The sequence below is a fragment of the Panthera tigris genome, chromosome B3 (assembly GCF_018350195.1).
Source record: "Panthera tigris isolate Pti1 chromosome B3, P.tigris_Pti1_mat1.1, whole genome shotgun sequence".
In the NCBI taxonomy this organism is placed as follows: domain Eukaryota; kingdom Metazoa; phylum Chordata; class Mammalia; order Carnivora; family Felidae; genus Panthera; species Panthera tigris.
Genome location: NC_056665.1, coordinates 126,375,974 through 126,393,551, shown reverse-complemented (window position 1 = coordinate 126,393,551; position 17,578 = coordinate 126,375,974). Strand labels below are relative to the sequence as shown.

Below are 17,578 nucleotides of genomic sequence, written 5' to 3'. Positions count from 1 at the left end.
AAAAATATATAGAGTATGGTCACACTTCAATACAAAAACTTAAAAACAAAAAACTAAGGACTTGAGACTGGGTGTGTTTGTAGTTTTTCAAGAGTTTCCATATAGCCCATCAGTGGACCTTATAATATACCTAGGAAAGCATTACTGTAGGTACTTTTCTCTTAGTTTTTAAGTATGACTTTGAATAAAACACTGAGTTCTCTACTCAGGTTTGTTCAACAGAAAAGCAGATCAGAAATAGAAACATGACATGAAATCATGTGACTATCTGACATATTGGTCTAAATTCTTCATTTTTCCCTTCTTCACATTTGCCAAGGTATCATCATGGGCAGAGTAGATTTCCTTTTCACTTGATTCTGGGCTTGGCTACTTAAACTTGTGTTGGGCCATGGGATGAGGCAAAAATCAATGCTAAATTTTGAGACTAGGCCTTGAGAACTCTTATGTGTTTCTTGTGCCCTTATAACTGTCAATGTCATAAGGAAAAAAAATAGTTATTTAATCTGTCACACTCTCCAGTAATAATAATCTGCTTGCATGGATATTGTGCAAGGATTCTCACACATTATTTTGCATTAAGCACTATCCTTATCCTTATACCATGACATTATATGCAACATGCTCATGTACAAATGCCAAGTCCTTCAGTAAATGGAGGCCAATATTCTGCTTTTCATTTCTTTCAAAAAAATTTTTCCAATGTTTATTTTTGAGAGAGAGAGACAGAGAGACAGAGAGACAGAGCTTGAGTGGGGAAGGGGCAGAGAGAGAGGGAGACACAATCCAAAGCAGGCTCCAGGCTCCGAACTGTCAGCACAGACCCCAATGTGGGGCTCGAACTCACGAACCATGAAATCATGACCTGAGCTGAAGCTGGACGCTTACCTGACTGAACCACCCAGGCACCCCTCTGTTTTTCATTTCAATCAGTATCAATAACCAACGAAAACTTTTTAATGGAGAAGAATTAAGTATTTTAGGGACACTTTGAGAAAGAACCTAAAACAGGCAATAGAGCCAATGTCATTTGTAAAGCACTAGAGACTGACCCACTGTGTATGTTTGCGTGTGTGTGCATGTTTGATGAGATTTAATATATTCATATGGATTTTCTGTGAACCTCCTTCAGGTACTCTGTACTTTAAAGAATGTTACTTCTTTCGATCCCATATAGCCAACTATGAGACAAATTCTATGATTTTTAGTAATATATGCATCAAGAAAACTTTGGCAATAAAAATATTTATTATGTTGTAGCATGAAGAATGAACATAAAAGAATCTCAATTCAGTCATAACTGTACTCCCAGACGAAGTGTGACAGTAAATCCAGAGATGGAATGAAAGATTAATTTGTGGAGATGGCAGTTTGGCAGGCACATATTACTGCCATATTGTTAGTCTTGCAGCACAGTGGGTTCCATGTTTTGCTTTATGCCATTTACTCATATATATTTGCTTTGGTTTCCAAGTACAAGAAAAAGTCTTTTTTTTTTTCCAACTGCATGTTATTAGGTGGTGCTATTTCATATCGGATGTGGTTATGAATCAATTAGTAAACACTTCTCTTGATTGAGTGTAGATTATATACAGACGATCATGAGCACTGGTGCTAATGTAGCAGGCACGCAGGCTGAGTTAAGGAGTGTACCTAATAAAGCAGGGCATCTAGTGGCCCTCAGGTGTCAATCTGCACGAACTGATTTACAGGAGGGAGGAAAGCTACTAGATTCAGCGGTGGTTATGATTTGGGGAAATAGGGAGCAAAGAAGAAAGCGTGGTGCAAGTCTCCAGGCCTTTCCTCAACGATCAGCCACATGAAGACAGTAGATGCAGTTAAAGAGGTGGAGCTGCTTCGCTTGAGACTCAAAGACATAAGGACCACAACGCGAGCAGCTTCGGTGCTCAAGGAGCAAAGCGAGACATGACAGGACGAGCCATCCCTGTGGGGCGGGCAATGTTAAGAGATGGCACCTTTGGCACCTGTGTGTCACTGTCAAGCAGGTACCAAAAGTGGTGGAGCAATGCTGTGGAGCCGGTGCAGCAGGGGGTAGAGTGCCAATGACAGAGGGTGAGAATGCAGGGAGTTATGTGAGAACTGCATGTTGAGCTTTTATCAGAAAATCTCCAAGGACACTCAGAAATCACTATTTGAGAATCTGAGTTACACACCAAGTTCTCGGCTACTACACAGGAGGGCCACTGTGAAATTTGTTGCTAGTGTGACCTCATTTGTGCTCACAGCTGTTGAGGCCTGGGGAAGCAGGCCTCTGCCTTCAAAGGGCTCCCCATGTAATGGGGATGACAGAATAATATACATGAAAAGAGAACAGAATGCAAATGCTCCTTGAAAGACAGACAGCAATTGCTCTGGGATCAGAGAAGAGACATAAATATGAGGAAAGTTTCAAGGGTGGGTTTCATTTTACATGCTGCATGCAATAAATATTAAATATTAGAGACTTGGGAAGCCCCTGCATCCTGATCTCTCCTTCTGGGGTTCTGTAACCTGTCCACATATTCCCAGGGCATTGTGTATCATTATTGTACTGAACTCTGAATGGTATTCGTGTGTTTCCTTACCTATCTAAATCCACACTGCAAACTCTGGCATATAAAAGATTGTCTTTATTGTTGGCATCTAATTTTTTTTGTATTACATACTACCTATCATGTTAATTACCCATTATTAAATATAATAAATGAATCCTCATAAAAGGAACCTAAATTCACTGATTTTGACAGGCACAAATCTACAGGTTATCATAGCCATAACTAGTCTATCCAGAAATACTGATTGCCCTGTAGCTGATCTTCAGATTTCAGATATCTGACAAAACCTTCCATTTGACAACTGAATTGGATAGCATGAAATGCACAACCTCCTGATCCCAATAATTCACCACCTTATATCTATAAGGATCTACCTTATATACCATAAAACTTCAATAAATTTCTGTGATAGCAAATGCGAGGAAATGGAAGCCCTAATCTATACTTGTAGACCCCAAAGTTTCTACAAAGGACAGAGAGGCTCAGGTATGTAATAGTGCTCTGTAAATTTCCTTTCAATGTTGAAATGCCCAATTATTCTTCTACTTCAATGTCCTTAATGCCTGGAATTGACATGAATGTTTTCATGTAAGGTCATCAGGATAACTATTTATAAAAAAATATTCAAAATAAAAATAAATAAATAAATAAATAAATAAATCTTTAACATAGGCAAAAATCTCTCTACAAAGCTATTCATTCTCTTTTGTTATTTGGAGGCTCCTGCCAGTATATGCTTTCAAAACAACTTAAGTGTCCCAGAGTCATAAATCTAACCTTTGGGCCCACTAACTTCACATTCCCCTCCCCAGCAGTCATTACCCACTCAAACTCACCAGAGCCCAACAGCATTTGCCTTCATTTATAGCAAAGTGAATGAAGTGAAAATAGATGCTATTAACTGGTCTGGTCTGAACTTGAGGATCTAGAGACAGGGTTGCAAAAGTAGAGAGATTTATTACAATCTTTTAATTTTCCTCTATTAGTTGGATACATAGGCAGTAGTTAAAGAAGATTTTATGTCTCCCAAAAAGGTACTTTAGGGTTCCAGATGTTTGAAAACACATTGAGGTATTTGTCTTATGGACATCCCACTTTTTCTCTTTTAATTTGCCCAGCTCATAGCTTATAAAAAATGGCCCTGGTCTCATGCCTTCCCACTGAAGAATTAGAGAAATGGCCATGAGATGGCCATCTCTCATTTAATAAACTGTTAGTCTAGCTCACATAATTTCAGTTGACTAAGTCTACTTCTGCTACATTTGTGCATAATAATAATGATTTTCTCATCTCTCTACAGGCTGCTGCCTGTTTTTCCTTTACATAAACTTTTTTAATCCTTCAGTTGATTAATATTGAATTGCAATGGTATTGAATTGCAATGGTACTGAATTCAACCACAATAACACATATGATGCATTTAATGGTCACAAATGGCCATGATCTCTCTAATTTTTAAATATGACACACTTACAGTATGTCATCTTCAAGTGTGCCAAAGCACTACATTGGTATCTATTCAGCAATAAGTCTCCTTCAGACTGGTTTTTCTATTCCAAACAATGTGCTCATTGTTCCTTAGCAAGTTGAGCCCAGGTGTTCACCAGGTAGAAATAAACAAATGTCTCGTATCCTTGGCAAGCCCTTTGATTTATAAATTGTGTTCATTTCTTTAATTTGTCAGTATTAATGTCAGAAAGCATCTGTTGAATTTATAGAAATGACCCCCATGAGTTTATCAAAGATAAAACACTCAGAAATGTCAACTCTTGTTTTAGGCAGTTGCTATCTGGATACTGGTGTTGGGAGGGAGGTCTGGAAAAGGGAAGGTTGTTGGAATGATTAAGTAGGCTAAAGACAGGGACTGTGTGAAGTAAGTGAAAACAGATGGGACTTATGGTTTAGCATTGCTCATTTTAAATGTCACTGCTGGTCAATGATTTGTTTCTGTATCACATAGTATTTATTATTGATAACCAGTTAGGGATTTAGGTAACTCAAATCCCAGGAGGGAGAGAAAAAAGAGTGCATGTAAAAACTCGTGAAATCTGAACAAGGTCTGTATTTGTGTTAATATAATTGTACCAATGTCAATTTCCTGGCTTTGACAATGTATTGTACTCATGTAAGATGTTATCATAAGGGAAAACTGGGTGAACCATACACAGAAACTCTCTGTATTGTCTGTGCAACTTTTTTAAGTCTTAACCTCTTTCAAAATAACAAATATTTTAAAACAGAAAGAACACAGATTCTCAAAGGAAAAAAAAACAGATTCTCAGAGCAAGGTAAGGGTGACCAGTCATTTAACTTTTGAAAACAATGAGCAACAGAAACTGGAGAAGAATATAAGTGGCAGCCTTCTTTTTACCTTTTTTTTAATCTTCCAAATGTTTTCAGTTCAAAAGAACACTTGCATTTCATTAGCTATTGCCATCCCAGTAAGTAGAACCATATTTGACAACACTACTAATAAGGAGTTGGGTCTTCTTAATCTAAAACACATCTTAATGTTTTTGATCTTTGCATCAGTTTTTATTGTGATTGAGGGCATGATTTGGCAGCTCCTTCAGAATTCAACATTCTTACCTAGTGGCAACAGAGCAGGTCTTCATATTTGCCAAGGTCTTTCTTGAAAGCACTTGCTTTGCACTTGTAAGGGATTTGACAAAGGCGACAGGCTTAAAGATTAAGATACTTCTGAATCAAGTTTGACAACTGCCAGTCTTCACAATACCAAAATATTTTGTCATAAGATGTGTAGCTTGTTTCAGAAAGGTGGAGTGTTCCTTATTTCTGAAGTCACTAAAATATGACACAGATCGGCACTTTCTCACATTTGCCCTGAACTCTTCCCACCTCCGATACAAACACACAATCCTACGTGAAACACACACACACTTTGTGTTTCCTTTACAGTCCAAATTTTTAGATTAGAAGATATGTAACAAATGAGAAATAATTATCAGTTTCTTTATGCCTGGGTTGTGTGACATAACGTACTGAGATTTTTCCTAGATTCCAGTTCATTTTCTTTAAAGCCACAATGTCATCTCCAGACACTCAAAGGGAAAGTTTTCCTCCCTAATGTACCTCTTAGGAGTATTTTGTAGTTTTCTTAGAATACAGATTTCTAGTCAGCTTTTTGGCTTGTTTTTATTTTGCTGTGAAATCCTCTCCTTTGCACTGCATTCAGAAATACTTCTTGACCAGATGATATGCATTCTCTGCAGCTTCTGAGATGAGTAGACTGCAGCCCTGTCCTATCCTACAAAACAATGAGATTTTCTATTATATTGCTAAGAAACTAATAGCTACAATCGTAATACAGGATCCGTTCTGCTCATCTAAGAATTACAATATGTTGTTCCCAAGAAAAAATAGTATCAACATTATCTGACATTTTTTTTAAATTCCATGACTTTTTTGAGGGCGAAGTGATTCCCTTGACTTAAATTGATTTAATTTTCACAAAACTTTGGGATAGTCACTTGAACGATGACATGGCTGAGCTCTAAGAGAGTATGACGTGCCTTTTTTTTTTATAGCACTAGACAGTGCTGGAATCCAAAAAATGATTCAGATGTCTTTCAGCCCTGTGCTTCCACCACTAGGCTACAGGCGTTGTGAGCAGGCTGATGATGGATGTCTGTGCATTAGAACAATGGGACCGCTCTCTGGCAACTCATGCCACAGACCAAACATTCCCAATTAAGATGTTGTCATTTTACCTAAGGGAAAAGCTTTGGCCACATTCCAACATGCCCATAAATAAGACTACTAGAAACATGAGAAAGAATAGTTTCAAGCAAAAGCACCCTTGCATGATTAAGAACATAATTCAACATACTACGCAAACTGATTTATGGGCGCACCGTACCAGGCTAGTTTGTAACCCAGCCCTTGGTGCAGTGTACCTTCTGCTGGCCAAATCTGAAACTACATTTTTAAAGCTAGAAATCAAGTTCATTTATTCAAAGAATATCCCATTTTCTTCCTCGAAAATTTATCATTTTTTTTCTAATGAAGAAGACTTAGCAAAATTTTTGTTCACGTACACATCCCTTTATTTCTCAATACCACCCTCTGACACACAAGTATATGCATAACCCCATTCAATACTTGGTCCCATCTTTTATTTTTAGTAAAAAATACATTCTTTGTACTCCTTTAGGAAAAGGTAAAAGAAAATCTTGTCAATATGAAACCCACATGGACTTCCTTGGCTTCACTACAGATAACGGCATTCCACATCTTGCCACTTTGTGCACGCTTCCCGTGCTTAGCTTTTTTCAACTGTCTACTTTTCCTTTATGTCCCGGCGGGTTGTAGATCACAACAACACACTAATTTATTTCACCATATAATCAGCAGACAATTTTCCCATGAAAATCATTAATATAAAACAGTGGCCCACTATGGAATTTTTTTTTCTAAAAAAATATTCCCATCACGTTATATGCAGAATATAATGAGCTGACTGGTAAGCTCTGTATTCAGGGCATTGAAAGAAACATCTATGCCTTTTTCTTTTAGGAGCACAATCCCATGGATGCCCTAATATTAAAGAGGATTCCTAGGGAAATCTACAGCTGAAAAAAAAGAAGTGCTGAATTACTTCAAACTAGGAGTCCTGACCTCGTGCTTTTGAAACCTCCATGGGAATCCAGGTTCACAGTCCTAAATCAGATGAGTGTGACAGTCTTTGCTTCATTCCATATGGAACACAGAGCATCTCGTGTGTGTCATAATGTTAGTGTAACTGGAAATTCCCTTTAGAAGGAAGCCAGTGCCTTCTCTACAGCCACTGTCAGTTAACTATGCATGCCTAATTACTCCCTCACTGATTAGTAGCAAGAAAATCCCAGTCTGGACCGTGGAAGTGTTTCCAATGGCAACAGTCACAGACAGTGGCTGCTTTGGTAAAATGAGCTGCAATATTACCAGGCTGGGTACAGGCTCTGCCAACAGGAGCAACAGACCTTTGGTAAAGATGTCTGGTCCCAGGAAGCTCTTTCCTTATCCTCTGATGGGCTGACATAATCATCTAAACCTTCAGGAATCTCAGCTATCCCATATAAGCATGTATCCCTCTTGACTTTGGGAGGGAAGGCTGAAATGCAGTCCTCAGACATCTGTGCGTGATCCCTGGCTTGGGGTGCCAAGCCCCTCAGCTTCAACGCCTCTCCTTCTTCTTTCTCTGCAGGGGACTGAGTGAAATAAGAAAGCCTTCACTTTTATTACTAGCTCTCTATTTGGCTTTTAAAAAATATGATTCTTTTTATGATGCATGGTACTTATTCACTTTAGTTTGCCTCCTGTAAAATGATAAAATGCATTAAGTCGCTCTATTCCCTTTGTTGTCTGAGCAATAACATTCCTTAGATTTCATGTGGCAGTTTCTAGGCATTTATGATAGGGAAGAAAAATATTAACGGTAATGAATAGAGATATAAATCATTGTGGCTACAGCATCTTGACATTTGTTTTCCTTAAGCTCAAATCCACAAGTTTTCCAGAAACTGAGAACTTGCAGCTCTGGAGCCATGAGTTGGGAAAAGGATTAAAGATGTGAAAGACAGCCTGGAGTTTTTTTTAGAGTCTTAGTCTCTGTAGAAGAATTGGAAACTATTTACACCTGTTCCTAAACATGCAGGCTGCCACTGTCTCTGAGCTGGGACAATGTGCCTGAACACTTTTGGAAGTTTCCATGGTAATTCAGAATGAAATATCTCCTCTATCTTCCAGGAGTTGATGGAAGAAACATTATGGAATTATAACCTTGGTTAGGGAACGGGGAAGACGTGACTTTAGCCTAAGAATCTACAGAGTTAACATCCCTCCGTTCTCTTTTGGTCGGTCTCCCAGTGAAATGATGTATAGAAGGAAAACAAGAACTGTATACTTATTGGAAGATACTTAAATAAATACAGAATTAAAATGGGAGACACCTTCTTAGAACAAGTGAAGAAGATACCCAAAGATGCTGTCTCAGAGTCTCTTAGGGTGAATATTGTCCTATTACAACATTTCTCCTTAGAAAGATGATCATTAGCCCATATTTTTGATTATTGCTATCCCAGCATCTCTGGGTTCACAAGAGTGAGTATTTCATTGGAAAAGAATTTTTTTTTTAAGAGTTGTGAGAAAAGTAGCTACTCAAAAGCTTGGAAGAACACAAATCAATCCCAGAAGAACACTTTAATCTTTGCCAAAAAGGGAGGTAAAATAATCTCCCTGGTGGCATTTTCTGAGTGTTCATAGCTCTGAAATTCCTACAGGGGCTGAAGAGATCTTTGTTTTATTGCAGACAGATGGACTGGGAATGGCCAACAAAATCCATTAAAATCAATAGTTAGCAGAGACTGAGATGCCTTTGGCAGTGTAAGTACTCTGCCAACACAGGCGGCTAGAATAAGCCGTGCTCACCAAATTTTTTGCTGTAAGACAACTTGCTAGCTAAATTCTAAGGCAGAATGAGGGAAAAGTCAGCTTAGATGTTAATGGAAAAGAAAACAAAAAGTAAAATAGTTGTTCTTTTATTTTTTTTTTTAATGCTTATTTATTTTTGAGAGAGACAGAGACAGAGCATAAGCAGGGAGGGGCAGAGAGAGAGAGGGAGACACAGAAACTGAAGCAGGCTCCAGGCTCTGAGCTGTCAGCACAGGGCCCGATGCGGGGCTTGAACTCACGAACTGTGACATCATGACCTGAGCTGAAGTCAGATGCTTAACCAACTGAGCCACCCAGGAGCCCCAATAGTTGTCTTTTTAATACACACTTAGGCTAAATGTATCTTAAAGCACAGATTAAAAATTGCCATTCTGGTGGGGGATGTTGATAATGAGGGGGAGGCTATGCATGCGTTGAGGCAGGGGGTGTAAAGGAAATCTCCACACCTTCTAAAATTGCTTTTTAAAAAAACAAAACAAAACAAAAGGCTATTGCAGGATACCTGGGTGGCTCAGCTGGTTGAGCGTCCAACTCTTGGTTTTGGCTCAGGTCATGACCCCAGGATCCTGAGGTCAACCCCATGTGAGACTCCACATAAAGCATGGCCCCTGCTTGTAATTTTCTCTCTCTCCCTCTGCCTCTCTCCTCCACTCGCACTCTCTTTCTCTCTCTCTAAAATAAATAATATAAAATAAAATAAAATAAAATAAAATAAAATAAAATAAATATAAAGTCTACTGAAAGAAGGAAAGAGGGAAGGGAGGAAGGGAGGAAGGGAGGAAAGGAAGGAGGGACCAAGGAAGAAAGAGACTGCTTCTCACTGGCACATGAAGAGGTAAATGGGTTAATTAGAATGGCAAGAATATGGTTATTTTTTTTTCTAATTTTATTACTGAATTCCTACCTCCTCATTCTTAATGGGCAGATTCAAGATCTATTCACCACTTTAAGGTATCATGAATAAAATCTTAAACTGGGAATGAAGTCTGCATATTTAATTTAATACAGTTAGAAAATAAAACAATTGACACTTAAGAAAAGACTAACATGTTATGTGTATGTGCATATTCAATGAATGATAACAATATATTGTCTGTGTGTATATTTAGCAAGAACATTGACCTATTGATCTGGCCCCCAAAACTGAGCTACTGGCAACCCAGAACACTTGGAGGCAGGATTATCCTGGGTCCTCTAGGGATGTACAAGAGCAGTATTTATAATAAAGATACAATGGAAAATGGACAAAAGAGAATTGACAGAATAAATTAGATTTTATCCTTGTAAGGGCTATTTGGTTAATATTCTTGATTGTTATGAATATGGGGTTTATATGTAAAGACTTCCATAAATTATAATTCAAATTTAGACAACCTTAGAGTGAAATGGGGATACTAAAAATAAATTTTCAAATATGATTTATTGATGATAAATTGGTTTTCTTACATTGTTCATGTTTTCACACTGCATTCTATTGTTTATATATTAATTGTATTACATATTACAGCTCTATTTGAATGTATTTTCAAGAATTATTTCTGAAAGTTAAAACATATCTATGTTGAAAATTAAAACATATCTGAGTATGAAAGCAAAATTATTTTAAAAATCTCTGTATTTATTTCTAAAAACTAAAAAAAAAAAAAAAATGGTTCCTTTGTTACATGCTAAAGTAATCAGTTTCTTAGCTCTATCTGTATTTTTATGAAAGAATCTTTTTTTTCAATACAGTCTTACTTTTACTCTTTATCATAAAATTGCCTGTAGTTCCCTTCAAAGTTTGTTTTATAGATAATAAATGTGGAATTTAAAAATATTCAACTTATGACTTTCTATAGTACATCGTATGTAATATTTTTGAATTGAGAAAATGATGTTTCAGGCTCTGGGGTAATTAGTAAACTCAGATAAAAGTTTGGTGAGTACAGAATATTCTAAATTTTACCAGACTTTATACTGACATGTGTGACTATTCCACTCAAAATATTTTCACAGCGACTGCCTTTTTTCATCTAGTCATATCAATACGTGTTAGTATTTGACTCAAATATGTTTATAGATACTGCTTTGCTTCTAGAATTGTTTTTTAATTCCAGTTGCTTCTACTTATGACTTAAAAAAAATTTCATTAATTTTAGAATTTCAAAGTTATAGGACTTTTCAATGAAAAATAAATTTATCCAATTAATAAAAGAAGCTCAAACTAAGTTTTGTCTCTAGGTTGAGATAGTTCAGAAAATATTCACAGACTTAAATACTAAATCTATGTACAATATATGCTCTTAGTTTAACTTATTTAGCTACACATTTGCTTCATAAGGATACTTGTCACTGACTTCCTGTCTATATGCTTTTTTTTTCAATAACTGCAATTGACTAAAAGCTTGAAAATCTGAAGCTTCTACACTCCACTCTTTGATTAATTTGATTAAAAATTTCCAACTTATCTTGAACAATATCTTGAACAAATACTGACAGCTCTTTCTCTAATATCAGAAACAAGACAAAAATGTCCACTCTCATCACTTCTATTCCACATAGTACTGGAAGTCCTAGCTAGAGTAGTCAAACAACAACAAAAAAGAAAAGCCATTCAAATTGGTAAGGAAGAAGTAAAACTTTCACTATTTGCATTCATGATACTACATATAGAAAATCCTAAAGACTCCACCAAAAAACTACTAGAATAAATAAATTCAGTTGTTTCAGTCACAAGATACCAAATTAATACACAGAAATCTGATGCATTTCTATCCACTAATAACGAAGTAGCAGAAAGAGAAATTAAGAGAACAATCCCACTGACAACTGCACCAAAAAGAATGCAATACCCAGAAATAAACATAACCAAAGAGGTGAAAGGACTGTATTCCAGAAACTGTAAAAATGGGTGAAAAAAATTGAAGATGACACCAATGGCAGATATTCCATGGTCATGGACTATAAGAAACAATATTGCTAAAATGTCCACACTACTTAAAGCAATCGATAGATTAAATGAAATCCTTATCAAAACACCAACAATATTTTTCACAAAATTAGAACAAAATATACCAAAATTTATATGGACATAAATTTATGTGGACAAAAGACCTCAATTAGCCAAAGCAATTTTGAGGAAGAAAACTGAGATATCATAATCCCAGATTTCAAGATATACTATAAAGCTATATTAATCAAAACAGTCTAGTACTGACATAAAAACAGACACACAGATTAATAGAACAGAATGGAGAGCCCAGAAATAAACCCACACATATATGGTCAATTAATCTATGATTAAGGAGGCAAGAATATACAATGGGAAAAGACAGTCTCTTCAACAAATGTCATTGGGAAAACTAAACAGCTTCCTGAAAAAGAATGAAACTAGACCACTATCTTACACCATACACAAAAATAAACTTGAAATGGATTAAGGACCTAAATGTGAGACCTGAAACCATAAAACTCCTAGAAGAAAAGATGGGCAGTAATTTATTTGACACTGGCCATAGAAACATTTTTTTAGTTATGTTTCCTCAGGCAAAGGAAATAAAAGCAAAATTAAACTACCAGAACCACATCAAAATGAAAAGCTTTTGCAGGGCAAAGGAAACCATCAACAAAACAAAAAGGCAACCTACTGAACGGGAGAAGATATTTACAAATGATATATCTGATAAGGGATTAATATCAAAAAAGTACAAAGGACTTATATAACACAGACACACACACACACACACACACACTTAAAAAATGGGCAGAGGACATGAATAGACATTTTTCCAAAGAAATTATACAGATGGCCAACAGACACATGAAAAGATGCTCAACATCACTAATCATCAGGGTAATGCGAATCAAAACCACAATGAGATATCACCTCACACCTGTCAAATGGCTAAAATCAAAATCACAAGAAATGACAAATGTAGTGGAGGATGTGGAGAAAAAGGAACCCTCATGCACTCGGTGGGAATGCAAATTGGTGCAGCCACTGTGGAAAACAGTATAGATGTTTCTGAAAAAATTAAAAATGGAATTGCCATATGATACAGTAAGTCCACTACTGGGTATACCCAAAGAAAATGCTAATTTGAAGAGATATATGCACCCTTATGTTTACTGCAGCATCATTTACAATAGCCAATACATGGAAGCCATCTACATATACATACACAGGAATATGATTTTATGCAGCCATAAAAATGAATGAGATAATGCCATTTGTGACAACAGGGGCGGACCTAAAGGCTATAATGCTAAGTGAAATAATTCAGACAAAGAAAGATAAATACCATTTCACTCATATATGTAATTTAAGAAACAAAACAAGTGAAAAAAAGAGACCAAGAAAAAAAGACTCATTTTTAAATACAAAATAAAACAAACTGGTGGTTGCCAAGAGGAGAGGTCCGGGTGGTAAGGGGCAGGGTAGAATGGGTGAAATAAAGAGGATTAAGATACACTTATTATGATGAGCACTAATTATATTTTAATAAAAAAGTAAATAATAAAACTGAGAAAAAATGTCCACCTCATCTTGAACAATATGGTTATTACAGTTGAGTAACCCCATTTCAAAAAATCTTCAGTACTACTGAGAGGCATTTTGCTCGATTTTTAAAAGCTCAGATATTTCAAAATTCTGGTCGATGATGGGTGGCAACGAAAGAAGAAGTGTGGGGTGCCATGCTTAAGCAAATTTGTATACAACGTTACCTTCATCAGGAAAAAAAAGTAATTCATTTTTATCTATCGCCTATCTATGTAAACTTTGCCAACGCAATTTCTCTTGAGACTGTAGAATGCTATGGCTTGTTTGGATTAAATCACGAAGCATGTCTGTACCACAACTAAATCCAAATTTACACCAGTTATGTAAGTTTATTGATTTGGTAAAACCAATGTTTTTATCACAACATACACTTTATCAAATTTATATTTGTATTATTAATACAAAAACAAATGTGCTTTCAGTGTTAAGCTTCTCAACTGAATTTGTGATAGAATGTTTTACCTTTTACCTTTAACAGTATGACAATTCAATAGTTCTGATGTAATGAAATGTAAAAAAATCTATCCATTCTTGGCATTAATATCAGTGATTTTCTCTTTGATGCTAATGTTATTATTGAATTGGTATAATTCACTGTCTTTACATTCTTTTACTAACGAGGCAACATGTTAACAGCTATAAATGCACAAGAAAACTGAAAACAAGGGAAATCAGTTGAGAACAGCATGTATTTGATCTGGATGAAAAACCATGTTTAACAGAATTATTTTTGTAAACAAGCTTTCTGTAGTGACACAAGTTAAATCTGACTGTTTTTGTTTTGTTTTGTTTTTTGCTTTTTAATGTAGCTGCTGACCTCTTCATTTGTGGTCAGTTATTTCACTACATCCTCCATGGTGGATAGTAAATGTCAACATTTTATGAAATTTATACATTTACATAAACTTTTTTGAGAAATGAAATACAATACATATAGTTTTATTAAATATGCACTTTTGAAAAGTCATTGCTGTTGAAAGGATTTATGGAAAAATTTAAAAATTAGTTACTGAGCAATAATATATATATTTGTATTTTTACACCTTGTGATAAATGACAAAACCAGGTACCAAGAACATTGGACTATTCTCTATACAAATTACGGCACAATTGTTCAGCCTTTATTTCCCAAACACATTTAATGCAAAACTACCCTCTAAACTCCTGTTAACATCACCCATTAGGAAACCCATGCCGTTCTTGCAGCTCAAGTCACAGTGCACACAGTCTAGGGCAAAGGTGACTGCTAAAACAAGTGTCTAGCAACAAGAGGAGAGCAACATCAAGATCACTGGCGACTTGTTTTCAAGAACATTTGTTTTATTCAAATGTCCTGTATTTTGTCCCTGAAAGAGAAACTGAAGGTACATTTATGTATGTGCACATACATGTGACTGGAAAGGTTCGGGAGAAATAGGTGTCATCTCTGTTCATCTTTCACCTGTTACCGTAATATTAAAGTAGGAACTCTTTCCGGCACGTGCATTTCATTGTGCTAAATTTAAAATGTCAACTGAAGGTCTACCAAACTCATCGTGGCTTACTGAAATGCAACTATTAGTAATAATACAATTCGGCTCACCAACGAAGACAGTGACATCCATTCCAAAGCGTGCATTCCTTTCCCAAACCAAACGGACATCGCTTCCTATAATGGCTCCTGCCGCTTGGCTGGGGCTTGAAAGAGAGAACTAAAGCGGGTGTGGACGGGAAAAGCTTTCAGCGAATGGAGCCTGATTGACGTCATCTGGGCGCGACGGGACGCTCTACCGTGACTCGGGCCTCTCTATGGTGCGTCGGAGAACCGGCTAGATGAGCGGTACCGGAATGCAGTGGATCGACAGCCAAAAGAAAATAGGCGCTACCTCAAGCCCGGAAAAGCTGCACGGTGGGGCCTCTCTGGCCTTACCCAGTCCCTGCTCTCGATAGTCCTCTGGGAGAAAGTGGTTTGAATCACGTTTGAGTCCCGTTTTAAAATGGCAAAGTCAGGGTAAATGATAAGCTGGACTGGAAAATGGACAACAGACATGAACTGGGATTTAGCAACCTTCGAGCAAACGGAGAAGTACCTCCAGCTTATTTCTACAGAATCCTAACTATATAGATTATGATTGAGATTCACTCTTGGAAAGGATGTCCTTCGTAACTCATTTCTGGTTAATTCCTTCCAGGTGCTTAGATCAAATGTATACACAAATGTGTAACAACAGATGTAGAGTTTTTACAATACATAAACAAACAAAAAGCATTGTGTAAATATATGTATAGGTATATGTAGAGAGAGAAAGAGAGAAGCTGGGAAAAGCAGTAATAGGTCAAGGAAGCGGGCCAAGAAGACAGAGGATGGACTACTATATTAAAAGTAGTTATCAATTCCAAAATATACCCAAACCCTTTGAATATTTTCAAACTACATATAGTTATTGATTTGCTTGATTTAATTGGACTTTAATCCAATTAAATCAATTGGATTTAATTGACTTCACTTGGATTAATCTGAACCCGTTTTAAATTTTATGTATCTTGCATGGGTAAATTAGTATCAGTTATTCAGATGAATGTGAATTAGTTGAATCTGATTGTGTTGCCTCAAGTCTATCTCCCACCGCCTACTGGATGAAAACCTGAAATAATGTTTGAATTAAGTGGAAGGCAATACAATAACATTTTAAAGTTGCGTTTGTATTTACATATTCTGAATTCTTTCTACTGTAGCAGAACAAGTATTTAAAAAAAAAAAAAAGAGGAGTTGGGGAAAGCTACCTATTTTAAGCTTTGCTAGGACTGGCAGTAAAGTTGTAGTATAATTTGCATGTCTACTGAATAACTGAGAATCTGATAATCTGATTAATCCAATTCATGGACCTGAATCTTTCAAAAGACCTGCTTGGTGAATATTCATGGAAATTGTCACATTCAAATATTTCCAGTACACTAGTAAAAAATAGTTAGATTCTTCTATCAAGTAAAACCAACAGCTAGTCTCTCCCACTTGCTCATGGACTTATTTGGCTATTATACTACCAGCACCACACACACACACACACACACACACACACACACAACACAGACAACGTACTCCCCACACATATACAGTGCATGTAAGTATTTCGTATGCCAATATTGCATTACATATTCTGAAAGTGCTGTCCAAAAACAAATGTTCTGTTCCATGTGGTAACTGGAGATTATGATTCCTTGACTGGACAAGTATACTAACTGGGATAATGTAAAAATGGTTTAAATGATACATCATGACTGAATGGGAGATATAGTTATAATTTTCTACAGTCCGCAGGCATAAGGGTCTCTCTTACGGCAAAAATAAAAAAATCATATCTTTGGGAAACAGGGCAAGAAGCTAGTGTCAGATGTGCTTATTTGTCTTTCCTCAAGACCTAGCTGAAGAAAACTGATTTCTCTCAAACTGTGAAAAAACTTCTATCACAATTCTTCTGCCTATTTCAGAGTAGGTATTTTCATCCCCTGTCCCATGCACACGTGAAAATATACAATTAAGGATACCTCTTCATTCTTAATAAGTTTCTTTTCTCTTTAATAGTTTTTGATCATCGTGTTCATCCCAAGCACACATATCAATTTTTCCCTAAACAAGAAGGGTATTCTCTTATGCCATCCTCTCCGTGCCCTGCATAAATATTCCTACAAAGAAAGTGACCTGTTAATTATGAGTGATTGCTTTTCCCATCCCAGGGTGACTGAGGAATAATTTCAACTAAGTATTCATAGTCAGGGATCATCAAGTGATTGCTCTCCAGATTAATCTCCCTGGGCCAAAGTGCTGCTTGGTTGTAGCCTGAACATGGCACTGCATTATATCTGTCCTATTCAGACCAAATAAGAAGACCTTATTTGCTAAACCATTTTAATTCCTTCTGCACAATTTAATTATACTTCAGTGCAAAACCACCTGTGACCTTGGGTTTAGTAATGAAATCCACTCCCCAGGCAACACTACAGAGAGTAGTCTATTTGGTAAAGATGGTGTAAAATAAGAATCTTAAATATT

General features: G+C 36.5%; 1 long non-coding RNA gene across 2 annotated transcripts in view; it reads right to left on the bottom strand.

The window, feature by feature from the left end:
• Nucleotides 1-15,350, bottom strand: part of LOC122239676 — a 279,979-nt gene extending 264,629 nt beyond the window's left edge. Inside the window, exon 1 of one of the 2 annotated variants that reach the window (XR_006219021.1) lies at nucleotides 15,131-15,350. This is a non-coding gene — a long non-coding RNA (uncharacterized LOC122239676). Of the gene's footprint in view, nucleotides 1-7,193; nucleotides 7,268-15,130 lie in introns of those variants that run through there. The other variant, XR_006219020.1, reaches the window with a different exon arrangement.
• Between the last annotated feature and the right edge of the window lie 2,228 nt (nucleotides 15,351-17,578).